General features: G+C 47.6%; 1 long non-coding RNA gene across 1 annotated transcript in view; it reads left to right on the top strand.

Annotated features, from left to right (window-relative positions):
• Window positions 1–12565, top strand: part of LOC138567660 (uncharacterized) — a 176326-nt gene that overhangs the window by 84933 nt on the left and 78828 nt on the right. The gene's annotated exons all lie outside the window — the stretch shown is intronic.

The following is a 12565-nucleotide window of genomic DNA, read 5'->3' as shown; positions in this document are numbered from 1 at the left end:
GGAGTCATTTCCTGTCATTCAGCATGTCTACGTTGCCAGCTGAATAACGGAAGGCAGCAGAGCTCACTTCTGAGCCCTGCTGTCTCCCGTTATTTTCCTGATTGTTTCAGAGCCAAACAGTTTCGGAACAAACAGCAAAATCATTGTAGGGGCGGAGAGCAGACAGCACAGTCCCCTATGAGAATAAAGGAGACGGGTGGACTGTGCTGCCTTCTACTTAGGAGAGGGTGCCGCGAGGCCCCCCGCAAGTCCGAGGCCCAAGGAAGGTTGCCCCTCCTGTCCCCCCCTCGTGACGGCCCTGGCCTGGGGCAAAACATTTGGTGAGGCCCCCTTACAATTTCTTTGCACTGGGCCAGCGGCAGCACCTCCCCAAACAGGAGACTCAAGAAATCTCCCCTTGAGTTTGTTAGAAGGATCTCAAATATGGTTTATTACTACAACTGCAAATCAATTACAGCAAAGTTAGACTTCTCTACTGAAGAAAGGTTTATGCCAGACTAACTTTTGTATCATATGCATGAATATATATAGGATGGCATGACGCATGTGGAGCGTGACGCCAGCATCAAGGAGCACCTTGCCCCTGTGTGCGCATTAAAACACACATCATACACAGTGACAGATAGATGATGTACAGTGGAGGCTGGTACATTTCTGAACTTAAGAGGCTTAAATGTTTGCGCCAATTATGCAGGATCTACAGAGCACAGTGAGGGAGCCCAAACGGAACAAAGGTTGCTTGAGGAGGGTTCTCACTCCCAAGATTTTTGAAACATTGGGTTAAAAGTATGCATTTTACAGCACTGTCTTTGCAAAATTGGGTAGAAATACAAACAGTTTGCAATTGGTTTTGTATGGGAGCACATGGAAAACCCCAATAGTTGCAAATCACAAACCGTGCACGGTAACATTTTCCAATACATTTCATGCCACCTTGCCACACAACATATGCTAGTATAAAAATATATTCATGCTGGTTGTTCCCATGTATGTCCATGCAGGCTGCATCAATATATGCCATTATTACCATATACGGACTCCCAGCCAGTAAAAATGCCATGCCACAGAAAGTATGTGCAGGCTGACTGTGCACCATAAGGAAGGGTTATTACTGGCTAGATTGGCCTAAATCCAATGTGGACCAATTTAGCCAATTAGTATGTTTTGATGGGTTACTTATAACGCGTCTAATACCCAGAGGTTTCTAAGCACAGACCCAGGGATCGAACTTGTGTTGGTCCAAGACAAGCGTGTTGCCCCTGAGCTATCCTCCCGAAACAGTTTGCTTTAACCTTCATGCATAGTCCTGTGCATCAAGGTTAAAGCAAAAAGAGCATTGGCAATGCTAACAGTTTGGGCTTTCATGTAGGCATGGGAAAGGCACTTCTGTACTGGTATTAGCTGGCCGTTGATGGTACCAGGTGCAAAATGGTTTCAGTACCTAAGCAGCTAATAGCCTGGCAAATGCCTAATACTTATGCACAAGCCAAAACGTTTGGCTTTGTCAATGCTTGTTTTTAACAGGACTTCAGCGAAAGACACGCAGGGTGTTTTTAAATCAAGTGGATGAAGGCAGACATGATCAAGACATTTTTATTACACCAGTTCCGTGTTTACAACTCCAATGAAGTCATTAACTCTCAGAAGACTCCTTTGAGAAAACACTTGCAGGCACATTGATTAAGAAATGAATTTTGTAAAATATTAAATGGTCAAAAGATACATGAGATTAAATGTGCACAGCGATAATGTATGATAATGTCGCAGGTACTGTGATTTGGTATACAACTTGAACAATTCTCCATATTAATGGAGCTGTGAAAAAAAGAAAAAAAGATAAAAAGCTTTTTTACTGTTGAAACATGAAAAATAAATAACTATTTTTGATAATATGTGGTACAGTTTATGAGAATTTAATGGCTACTAATCTCACACAGTAAGGTTCATCCTTTTATGGACTTGGGGAAGCAAGGGACCGAGTGAACATTGTGTATTGTTTGAAAAGTTCTGTTTTTAGAGGGCTGTTCACTGTTGGTCGTAGAAAATATTACCTCTAGTCTCTCTAAGTTGATTGTGGGTCTGTACGACTGTTGAGTCGTGAGACAAATTGAATTGTGTTAATATATCTGTGATATGGTATCACTCTCGCCCTGATAGCAATAGGTGACAATAAGACATAGGTTTGAACATGGCCGCTGATAAATGTAAAAGCTATGATGATGAATACATCACTGAACTACTGAGTAATTCAACATTGTTTGGAGGAGAATTGGGTGATACATCTAACCTGACCAGCTGGGACGAATTGACCCAGATGAAAAAGAGATTAATTAGATCTGAATTGCATGGGAGCATAATGTTGGAGTATCTAAGAAATAGCATATTGCCGATGGGACTTGTAGTAAGAAACGAGCCAAGGATCTTTCTAGAAAATAAAGAGTTTCTACCACAGTGGAGCTACATTGGTAATAAATGTGGTAGAGACTGGGTGATATTAATAATTGACACTGCTAAACAAACTACAGAGAAAATAGCTATAGATCTAAAAAAATTGGAAGAGGAGATCAAAAAAATTGTGCCTATTGAACAATATAAAAAGAGAGTAGACGAACTACTGAGTGATATGAAGGCATTTAAAGAAGACTTAACAAAGGAAAGGATCAGACGTCTTAAAAAAGATATACAGCAGTTTACCCATGAAAAAGCCTTCCCTTACATCCAGGAAGACTACTTCACAAAAGAACAGGAAGAACAGATGCAGAAACAGGGTAACTCTAAAAGAAGAGTTAGGTTTAGAGGAACCTCATATAGTTCCAGTGAAGACAGTACGGGGGACGGTAACAACCCAGGAAGAAGAGGACATGCCCAAAATTACAATACAGGTAGAAGGGGACCAAGGAGAGGTGGTGGAACAAGACGAAATAGCAATAGAGGACACCCCGGTGGACAACATTTTTTAGAACAGGACCAACAAGAATGGGACCCAGACCAACGAGTAATGACCCGCAGTATGAAGACACTGTGGTAAATCTATCAGATTATGAATTGACCCCTGAAGAGACTAAGGCCTTGAATAAAGGATTAGGTTTCGTCACCACTAATATACATAATCGTTTTCAGTTTATGAGAAAAGTCCACTTGAAACAATTTTTCTCAGATAAAAGTGATGATAACGAACCAGACAGTGGCCTGCACAGGAAATCTGATTTCTGCCCTCCATCACAAACACAGACGGCCGAGGCACGAGTTTTTGAAGATAGGGTGATCCAAGAAGTCGCTGCGTTGGAAGAAAAAACTAAGACAGAAAAAACATTTCAAAATCTTTCCCAGGCAGAGAAAACCACCCTTAAAACACTACTCTTTAATGAGCAGATAGTAATTAGAAAAGCAGATAAGGGTGGAGCCACGGTTATCCTGAACAGAAAAGACTATATAGACGAGTGTATGAACCAACTGGGCGACACTAATAACTACCAAAAATTGGAGGAAAACCCCACGCTAAAACTAGAAAAATTAATCCATCAGAAAATAACAAAAGCAGAAGAAAGAAGATGGATAACGAAAAAAGAAGCGGCTTTCCTAGTGGTTGATAAACCAAGGACTCCACAATTTTATATACTCCCCAAGATACATAAGTCCCTAACTAGACCACCAGGGAGACCTATTGTTTCGGGGTGCGACTCAATTTTGGAGCCACTTTTGAAGTTTGCAGATCATTTCATGCAACCAATGGTGAGGAAGATGGATTCATTTGTAAAAGATACAACACAAATAATTAACGAGATTGAAGGTAGACCCTTTGATAACAATGTTGAGATTCTGATCAGCCTAGATGTAGTAGCCTTGTATACTAATATACCACAGAGAGCGTCGCTCGAGGTACTGGAAGAAAGATTACTGACAGAAACTATGAATACCAATACTCCAGTGTCTTTCATTATGTGGTGCGCCGAGATGGCACTTACGGAAAGTTAATTCCATTTCAATGGTTCTTTTTTTAAACAAACACAGGGTACGGCCATGGGAGCCACTCTAGCCCCGAGTATTGCGAACCTATATATGGAGGCTTTTGAAAAACACTGCATCTTTGGTGACATTAACCCCTATAAGAAGAATATACTTATGTGGAAGAGGTTTATAGATGACGTGTTGATCATCTGGAGAGGAGAAGAAGATGAGGCAACAAGATTCTTCGATTGGATTAATCATCAGAACCAACACTTAAAGTTTACGGAAAACACAAGCAAGGTAGAGACTAACTATCTGGATATTACCATCAAAGTGGATCCTGTAAAGGGAGAACTTTTTGTGAAACCATATAAGAAATCCACTGATCGCAATACTTTGCTGCATTACACAAGTTTCCATCCGAGGCATACACGCGATAATCTACCTTTTGGTCAATTCATTCGGCTAAAAAAGAACAGCACTAACAGTGCAGATTATAGAGACGGAGCACAAAAATTGAGAACTAATCTGCACGAAAGAGGCTATCCTACTAAGCTGACAAGAAAAGCAATGAAGAGAGCAGATAACAATAACAGAGAGGCGATTCTTGAGCAAAACCCCAGAGACAAGAATAAAGATAATTTGGTGTTCGTAAATACGTTCAGTAATTTATCTAATAGAATCCAAAAAATTATTCATCACAACTGGGGGATTCTTGAGAAAGGCAAAGTTCCACTGCAGAGACCATTGATGGCATTTCGACGAAGTAGATCTATAAAAGATCAGGTAATGCGGAATGACATAACCAAACAGATAAAACCGCAAATGACGCTTACACAGTCTTGGGGTATGAAAGCCCCAGAAGGACATTTTCCATGTGGATCCTGTACCTGTTGCCAACAGACAAAGAAAACCACGGAAATCAATTTAGGCCTAAAGAACCCATGGAAGCAGAAAGTCCTCACTAATTGCAACTCTGCGTTTGTGATATATGTCATCTGGTGCCCGTGTAATAAGATATATATAGGGAAGACGGAAAGAAAAATTAAAATCCGGATCACAGAGCATAAGAGTTGCATAAGAAATAGAGTGCATTCAGCCCCGCTTGTGGGACACTTCATAGAAATGATACACAAAGTAGATGAGCTACGATGGTCTGTGGTCTACATGGTTAGAACCACGAACGATGTGAATCTCGACAGGAGAAAGATAGCTCAGAAAGAAAAAGAATTAATTTTTCTTACAAAAAGCACAGAACTGGGACTTAATGAAAAGAGTGAATAACAAAACTATCTCTGTTTTCTGCTTTAACAGACATTGAGGCTAGGAAGACTCAGGACGAAATATGACCTAGAGCGAGAAAAAGCCGGTAGTAGGTAATGGATTGTCGGGCTTGTTGTGCCGAGTAAGCTAACCCTGGAGATCCCGATGCATTTGGGCCATTTCAGGCACTGAGATAGCCTTAGCAGGAAATACTGTTGGGGTTTGTTGGTCTGGCAGATATCCCTATGTAGAGGTTGTCTTAAATTAGAACTGATTTGTCCAAATATGCTGTTACTCTTGTCCATTCAAATAATTACAACCCTTTGTTTTGCGCAGGGAGAGCTAAGTACATGTATTGTGATGCAGGGACTAAGAAAAAGTGTTCCCCAGGCTAGGTAAAGCCGTGTTCCCTACGAAGACTTAAGCCACACAGATTCGCACTACGTTAGTAGTGGGAGTCTATCCGGGTGAGCTAGAGCCTCTTATCGGCAATTACTGCGGGTGAAAAGCTAAGGCGGAGCTGTGTTAGAGACCACTGAATGGAACCATAATTTCTCGCAATGACAGAGCTTGAAAGAAGTAAAGGGGATGTTAGTGAAAAGTTAGCCGCGCGGTAAAGTGGGGGAACCAAAAAAATCAGCACTACTCACGGAGTGGGAACTAAGTGCAGTTGATGCCGCTGGCTAATGCGTCGCCGATCGTAACAGGGATAGCGATGGTCCTGCCGTTTGGTGGGGAGTTGCGGCGGCCAAGTTGGACCAGGCAAGACGGGGGCCGGAGGCAAGGAAGGCGGAGTTGTGGTTTTAAAGAGGGAGATATTACCAGAACTCTGCCTCCCGATCACGTGACTTGTGGGTCACGTGAGCGCTGAAATTCAATAAAACAGCAGGACAAACCAATGGAGGCAGAAGGGAACGGCCGACGACCAGAGAAAGGAGTGTGACCCGACGGAAAGAGTGTCGGACAGCTTGACGAGAGCAGCCATCCTAACTCCAGACAAGGTGGCAAGGGCATCACCTGTGAAGGTAAGAGCAGAGAACCTTAGGGTACATGTTAAATCCCTCTCATATTATATAACGGGACATAGATCAAAGGCCAAATACCTGACGTTTTCTCTTTCCATTGCTTCAGAACACACTATACTGAGCTGTGTTTCCCCTGGGACAATGGAAGAAGACTGATTTTAAAGAAGTGCTACACGTCAAGCCAATTGATGATAGAAAATAGGAATCCGTCAAACCATTAATTTAGGTTAGTATAAAGGAGTACATGTGGGTATATAGTACGATGTTTTGGGTAATAGATTAAGGACCAAGTTAAGCTGTGTAAGTTGGCTCACTCGCGATTTACTTGTTACAGGAACGCCTCCCAGCGATCCTAGTGATTTCCATCCGCTTGAGAGTCATGCAATCCCACCATTAGAGGGCCTTGGAAATTAAATTGAATTTAAAACCAGAAGAACCCTATAAAGAAGACACACAAAAAGAAGTCAGTTAACTGAAGGTAAAAACATTGAGGTTTACTCCGCCACCCCTCGTAGTAACCTTGTTACTAACTATTGATTGGTGAGATACCTAGTAAGGTGCCTAAGATCATAAGAGACCACAATGTAGTAAATGAAATGTTGTTAATCACTGTTGGGAGACACAGAGGTGTACCCGTGTTGAACTGTGACTTAGAAAAACCTAGGTGCTGAATAGGGGCAGAGATGTGATGCCATGATAGATGTAAAGAAGGTGACAATCTAAAAAATGATACCCTTCTGCTGATGATCGATACATAGCAGGTTGTGCATAATAAAAATGTCAACCGGGATGATATTTCGAATACTAAATTTCGTCTATCCCACACTTGTTTTCCACAGCTTATCCATTGTGAAGGTTGGACCCTAAAGAAAAGTGTGGTGGAATCCTATAGAAAGCGGTTTCCCACAAGAGATTAGGTCTACAAGAAGACTATCAAGATTGTACATCTAATTGGGGGGGCGCTGTTGAGCGCCAAACAAGATGACCGCCTGAACGTGACTCTCCGCGGCAGGCAGTCACAGGATCCTATCTTGCGGCACCTTCTTCGATCCGCACCGGACCCCGGAGGGCGCGACACGATCAAGGACGACCCAAGCTCCATCTGGGTCGAATCCTGGCGCTGAACGGGGCCGGGAACCACGAGAACCAGTGATCTCTCCACCCTTCCCCCACCTGCAGGGCGGCTTCTAGCCGACGTCCTTCCTCGGCTGCGAGTCGAGCCGGGCTTCTCGAACGGCTGGAGCCGTCACAAGCTCCAGCGGGGATCCTCGCCTGCCCCCGCCGGAGCCCGGACCCTGCGTATCCTGCCATCGCGGAGGGGCGGCACACATACAGCCGCGGCCGCGTTGATCCCGGCGCCGCCTCGCGGTGTGCCCTCGCCGCCGCTGTGACCCGGGCCCCAGAGGGCGCGACACGATCGAGGACGATCTGAGCCCCATCTGGGCCGAACCCTGACGCGGAACGGGGCCGGAGCCCCGAGAACCAGTGATCTCTCCGCCCCTCCCCCACCTGCAAGGCGGCTTCGAGCCGACGTCCTTCCTCGACAGCGAGACGAGCCGGGCTTCTCGAACGAGAACCAGTGATCTCTCCACCCTTCCCCCACCTGCAGGGCGGCTTCTAGCCGACGTCCTTCCTCGGCTGCGAGTCAAGCCGGGCTTCTCGAATGGCTGGAGCCGTCTCAAACCCCAGCGGGGATCCTCGCCTGCCCCCGCCGGGGGTCTACTGACTGTGGGGCCTCCGCGGTGGGGCGGCACACATACAGCCGCGGCCGCGTCGAACCCGGCGCCGCCTCGCGGTGTGCCCTCACCGCCGCTGTGATTTGGCTCCCCCCGGACTGGGGTCCTTCTCGACTTGGGGGCGGACGGCTGGAGACACTACTGCGGAGGGGTCGAGCGGCGGTGCTTCCCTGGACACCTAGCACCGTGCTCCCCCTGTTGACACACACTGTGGGGCCTCGGGCCCAATAAGGTACGTGGTGCGTTGGGGTAGCGCCGGCCTCAGCGACTTGGGGCCCACCTTTCTGTGTGCTGGTGCTCGCCCAGCGCGGTCGACCTCGCCCCGGAGTTATACCGCCTGGGGGCCCCTCTCCCCTGCGGATCTGGCAATCTCTCAAACCTGACCCAGTCATCCACAACATTATCATTATCCACTTTCAGGGACCCCACGGTCTGAAAATCCTTGGGACTTGGCTCATTTTATATCGCTGATCTGGAGTCTCAGCCTGTCCATTTCGTTGGGGGGTCGATCAGGGCTCCTCCCTACACATCCTACAGACTCGCCTGAACTACCACCCAGCCCCCGCAGCGGCCACTACATACCACTGCTTTCGGCCCCTGGGCCACTCTCACCTGAATCTCTCCTGACTTTGTCTTCACGTGCCGCCACGGCCCCAACACAACGGGCCTACAGGCGCCGACCTCCCCCCCGAAAAACACGTCCCGCGAGGTTCTTGTACCTTACCTCCTTGAGCTGCTGGGACCCCCCATTTACTCTATTGGAACTCCAACCTTGTCAGGATGACCAAGGGGGCCTCAAAGAGACAGAGCTCCATCAATCTGTTCGCAAAGTCATCGGTGAGACCGCCGGAAGAAACCACCGAGCAGGCTCCAGCGGCGTCATCGTCCACCACAGCACCGGAGTCCCAAAATATGATGGATTTTATCCGGGAGGGCTTCACCGCACTCCACTCAAAACTAGATGATATGAACGGCACTATATCCTCTATCAAGGCCCATATTGAGAGGACGGATAGCCGGGTAGCGGAGGTCGAGACAAGGGTGGGCTCCGCTGAAGATGCATTGGGGGCTCTACGCTCCGAGGTCATTGCCCTCTCCAATCGGGTCCTCGATGTGGAAAGGAAGAATGAGGACTTGGAATCCCGATCACGACGCAATAACCTTCGTATCATCGGCGTTCCTGAGAACGAAGTTCATGAATCAATGGAAGACTTTGTTTAACATACATTGCTGACACTCCTCGACTCACCCACACTTTCCCCGCAATTTTCCATAGAGCGCGCGCACCGAGCCCTAACGGCTAAACCCAAGCCCGGTGCTCCTCCTCGGCCCATCATAGCCCGTGTGCTGAATTACCGTGACCGCTATGCCCTCCTCAAGGCCGCGAGGCTCAGGGGGGAGCTCTCACTGGGCGGTGCGAGGATTCACCTCTACCCAGACTTCTCTGTGGCCGTTCAACGTGAGCGCAAGACTTTCCTGGCGGTAAAACGCAGACTGCGTGATCTCTCAGTTAAATATGCCATGCTTTACCCCGCCAAACTCCGGGTGGAGCACGCCAACCGGGTGTTCTTCTTCACTCTTCCAGAAGAGGCCTCCAAGTTCCTGGACAAGCATTTCCCAGGCTAATACCCCCTCTTTGTCCAAGATCCTACTGCTACCCTCCAGCCCGGTCAAGGAGGACCCGCATCCTGCCACCTTCCTATACTGGAGTCACGCTGGTTTTATATTCTGTAATCTGTTTAAAATGATCATTGTCATGAAAACGTGCTGCATTAACATGTGCAATATCTCCGCCCAAGCTACGTACAAGTTTTCACTGTTGGCACTTGTCATTTCACTTGTCCTGCCGTGCCCGGAGAGACACGGCCAATTCGGCCTGCAGGCCCCCAGGCGCTGATGCCACTGGTTTGGTTTTTGTTGGGGGGTTTTGGGATTGTCATCCCTCTGATTGGGGGGGGGGTGTGGGTGGGGGTGGAACATGTTGGGGGTTATGTTACAAAAAGCTTGGCGTTGGCAGCAATTACGGACCGCGATATGGTACTCCATGACTGTTACTGCAGTGTGGTTAAACTGGCCCACTGGCTATTGGTACTTTCTCTGATATTTCTGTTCTCACTTCAATGTCTGGGAGCGACTTGACTTTTATGAGCTGGAATGTTCGGGGGTTGGGTAACTATAAAAAGATGAGGCAGCTACTGCTACTGGCCGAGCGTCATGGATCCAAGGTTCTCTTCTTACAGGAGACGCATGCCCGCACGGAACAGTGCATAAGATTTGCCAAATCATGGGGCCCCCACAGATTCTCCACTGATTTCTCTTCCCAAAGCCGCGGGGTCATGACCCTCATCCATAAGAGTCTCAAGTTCACTCTCATCTCTTCACACATAGATCCTCAGGGCAGATATGTACTGCTTCATGCTATGCTTCAAAATAGGGAGACAGTCCTACTGAACATATACGGCCCCAATATAGATGATCCAGAATTCTATGTACAGGTCTCATCCCTTCTCGATAGCTTCCCCCTTGTCCCTATCCTCTGGGGGGGGATTTCAACACAATTTTTGATGTAACCCTCGATAGGTCTGGGTCCAGGCCTCGACAGCTCTCTAGAGCAGCCTACGCTGCGCTATCGTCTCTTCCCCGTCTCGCCATGGTCGATACATGCAGGTTCTTTTACCCGGATTCCCGCGTTTATTCTTTCTATTCTTCGGTCCATGACTCTTACTCCCGTATTGACAGGTGGGTGATCTCCAATGTTCTGGTTAAGAATGTCACACAGTTACAGATTCTCCCCAGGTCCCTATCTGACCACTCTCCAGTGACCATTACCATGAATTGGGGGCCAGACCCTGGCTGTACCCGGCGTTGGAGACTGAAGCCCTTTTCCCTGCTAGACCCGGAATTTTGCTCTGAGCTCGAGCTATCTATCGAGGAGTTCTTTGAGACAAACACAGGATCGGTAACATCACAGGCCACTCTATGGGAGTCCTTCAAGGTTTACATTATGTCATGATCTCTGCTTCCAAAAGGTCAGGGTTTTCCCAACTCCCTTGGAAGCAGATCCATAACCCAGGTTCCGAGTGCCAACCAGTCCCAATTGGGACCTTTTGGACCCAGTCCTGGCGCCAGTGGCACCAGGCTCATAAATATGCCCAGTCCCAGCGCTGGAAGCGCCGGGCTCATAATGCTTGGGTGGACTTACCTTCAGCAGACCATGATGCTTACTTGCCTGCCAGTTGAGCCTCTGATCCTCTTCTGTTTGGAACTACTTTTCCTGTTGGGTGGGGCTGGAGCCACTCCCTAGATTCAGAACACTGGAATTCTTCTGGAAGGCAGGAACTCTTTTCTTACCAGGAACTCTTTTCTTACTTAGGCGTGGCTGTGGAAGGAGACACCTAAGCACTACGGGAGGCTATTTAAACCACACCCGGTGGATGAATCTTGCTTTGCGTTATTCTGCAACCTCTGCAGCAGAACGCTCATCGTGTCTTCTGCATCCGGTCCTGGGCCTAAGGAAAAAGGCTTACCATCCTGAATCCAGTCTTCAGCAACACCTATAAAGACAAGAAAGAACAGGTTAGCATTCCGGCATCTGAAAGGCAAAGGCTTACCATCCTGAATCCAGTCTTCAGCAACACCTATAAAGACAAGAAAGAACAGGTTAGCATTCCGGCATCTGAAAGGCAAAGGCTTACCAACTCTTCGCACGCTCCGGAGGCCTTCGGCGCTGCATCCCGCATCTGAAAGACAAAACAAGGTGCGTTTAAAGACATTGGGGAACTTTAATACTCACGTGCCATTACTCCTTTCCACATCTAATCCAGTGGGTATTCCGGCACCCTGCAGCCGCTCCGAACTCGTACCTGCAAAATAAAAAGACAGTTAGAGCGCATAGTGAAGCAGGCAACAAGCGCTTACTTACGTGCTTCCAGGCGCTTCTATTCATCACACGGGCTCCATCTTCAACTCACTTCAGCCCGTCATCCGCCATCGCCGGAACCCTGCAAAACAAGAGACATCATTACTAAAGACTTTAAAGACATTTGAATGACTCGAAACTTACCGTTCGTGCAGTAAACGACGGACAGCAGTCCTCTGAAGTCAAGAGGCCTGCGCTACCTATTCAGTGAAGAAACTGGTTACAGCACCCTGCCCCGAGGCAGATGGAGAGCTCGGCATTCACTTACCTAAGGTGAGAGCGTTAACCTTTGGGGGTCTACAGGAGAGGAGAAGAGGAAAGAGATAGGGACACCCCAATAACCCCAGTTCATTAACCCCATATTTTCTATCTGCAGACATCTTACTCTACACGTCAGGCATACAGTGCACAGAGGTCCAGCCCAAAGAGCCAACCGGGTGCTACACATCACCTTTGAAGACCGGCGCCTCTGCGAGAATCAGGTGAGCGTTACAGAACGCAAAGCCTACCGCAAAACTCTCGCCCAGGCGCTATGGAAACCTCGGATACTGACCCCCTAGCCCGGTTACTTGGGGAACTAAGGGCAGAAGTGCATGCAGCTCGTCAGGAAACGAATGCTCTAAGAAGGGAACTAATTATTTCCAAGGAGAGAACAGACAATCTTGCTAGACAAG

This window comes from Ambystoma mexicanum, chromosome 1p, assembly GCF_040938575.1.
Source record: "Ambystoma mexicanum isolate Mex_15411 chromosome 1p, UKY_AmexF1_1, whole genome shotgun sequence".
NCBI classification, from domain to species: domain Eukaryota; kingdom Metazoa; phylum Chordata; class Amphibia; order Caudata; family Ambystomatidae; genus Ambystoma; species Ambystoma mexicanum.
This window is presented reverse-complemented; position numbering and strand designations above follow the sequence as displayed.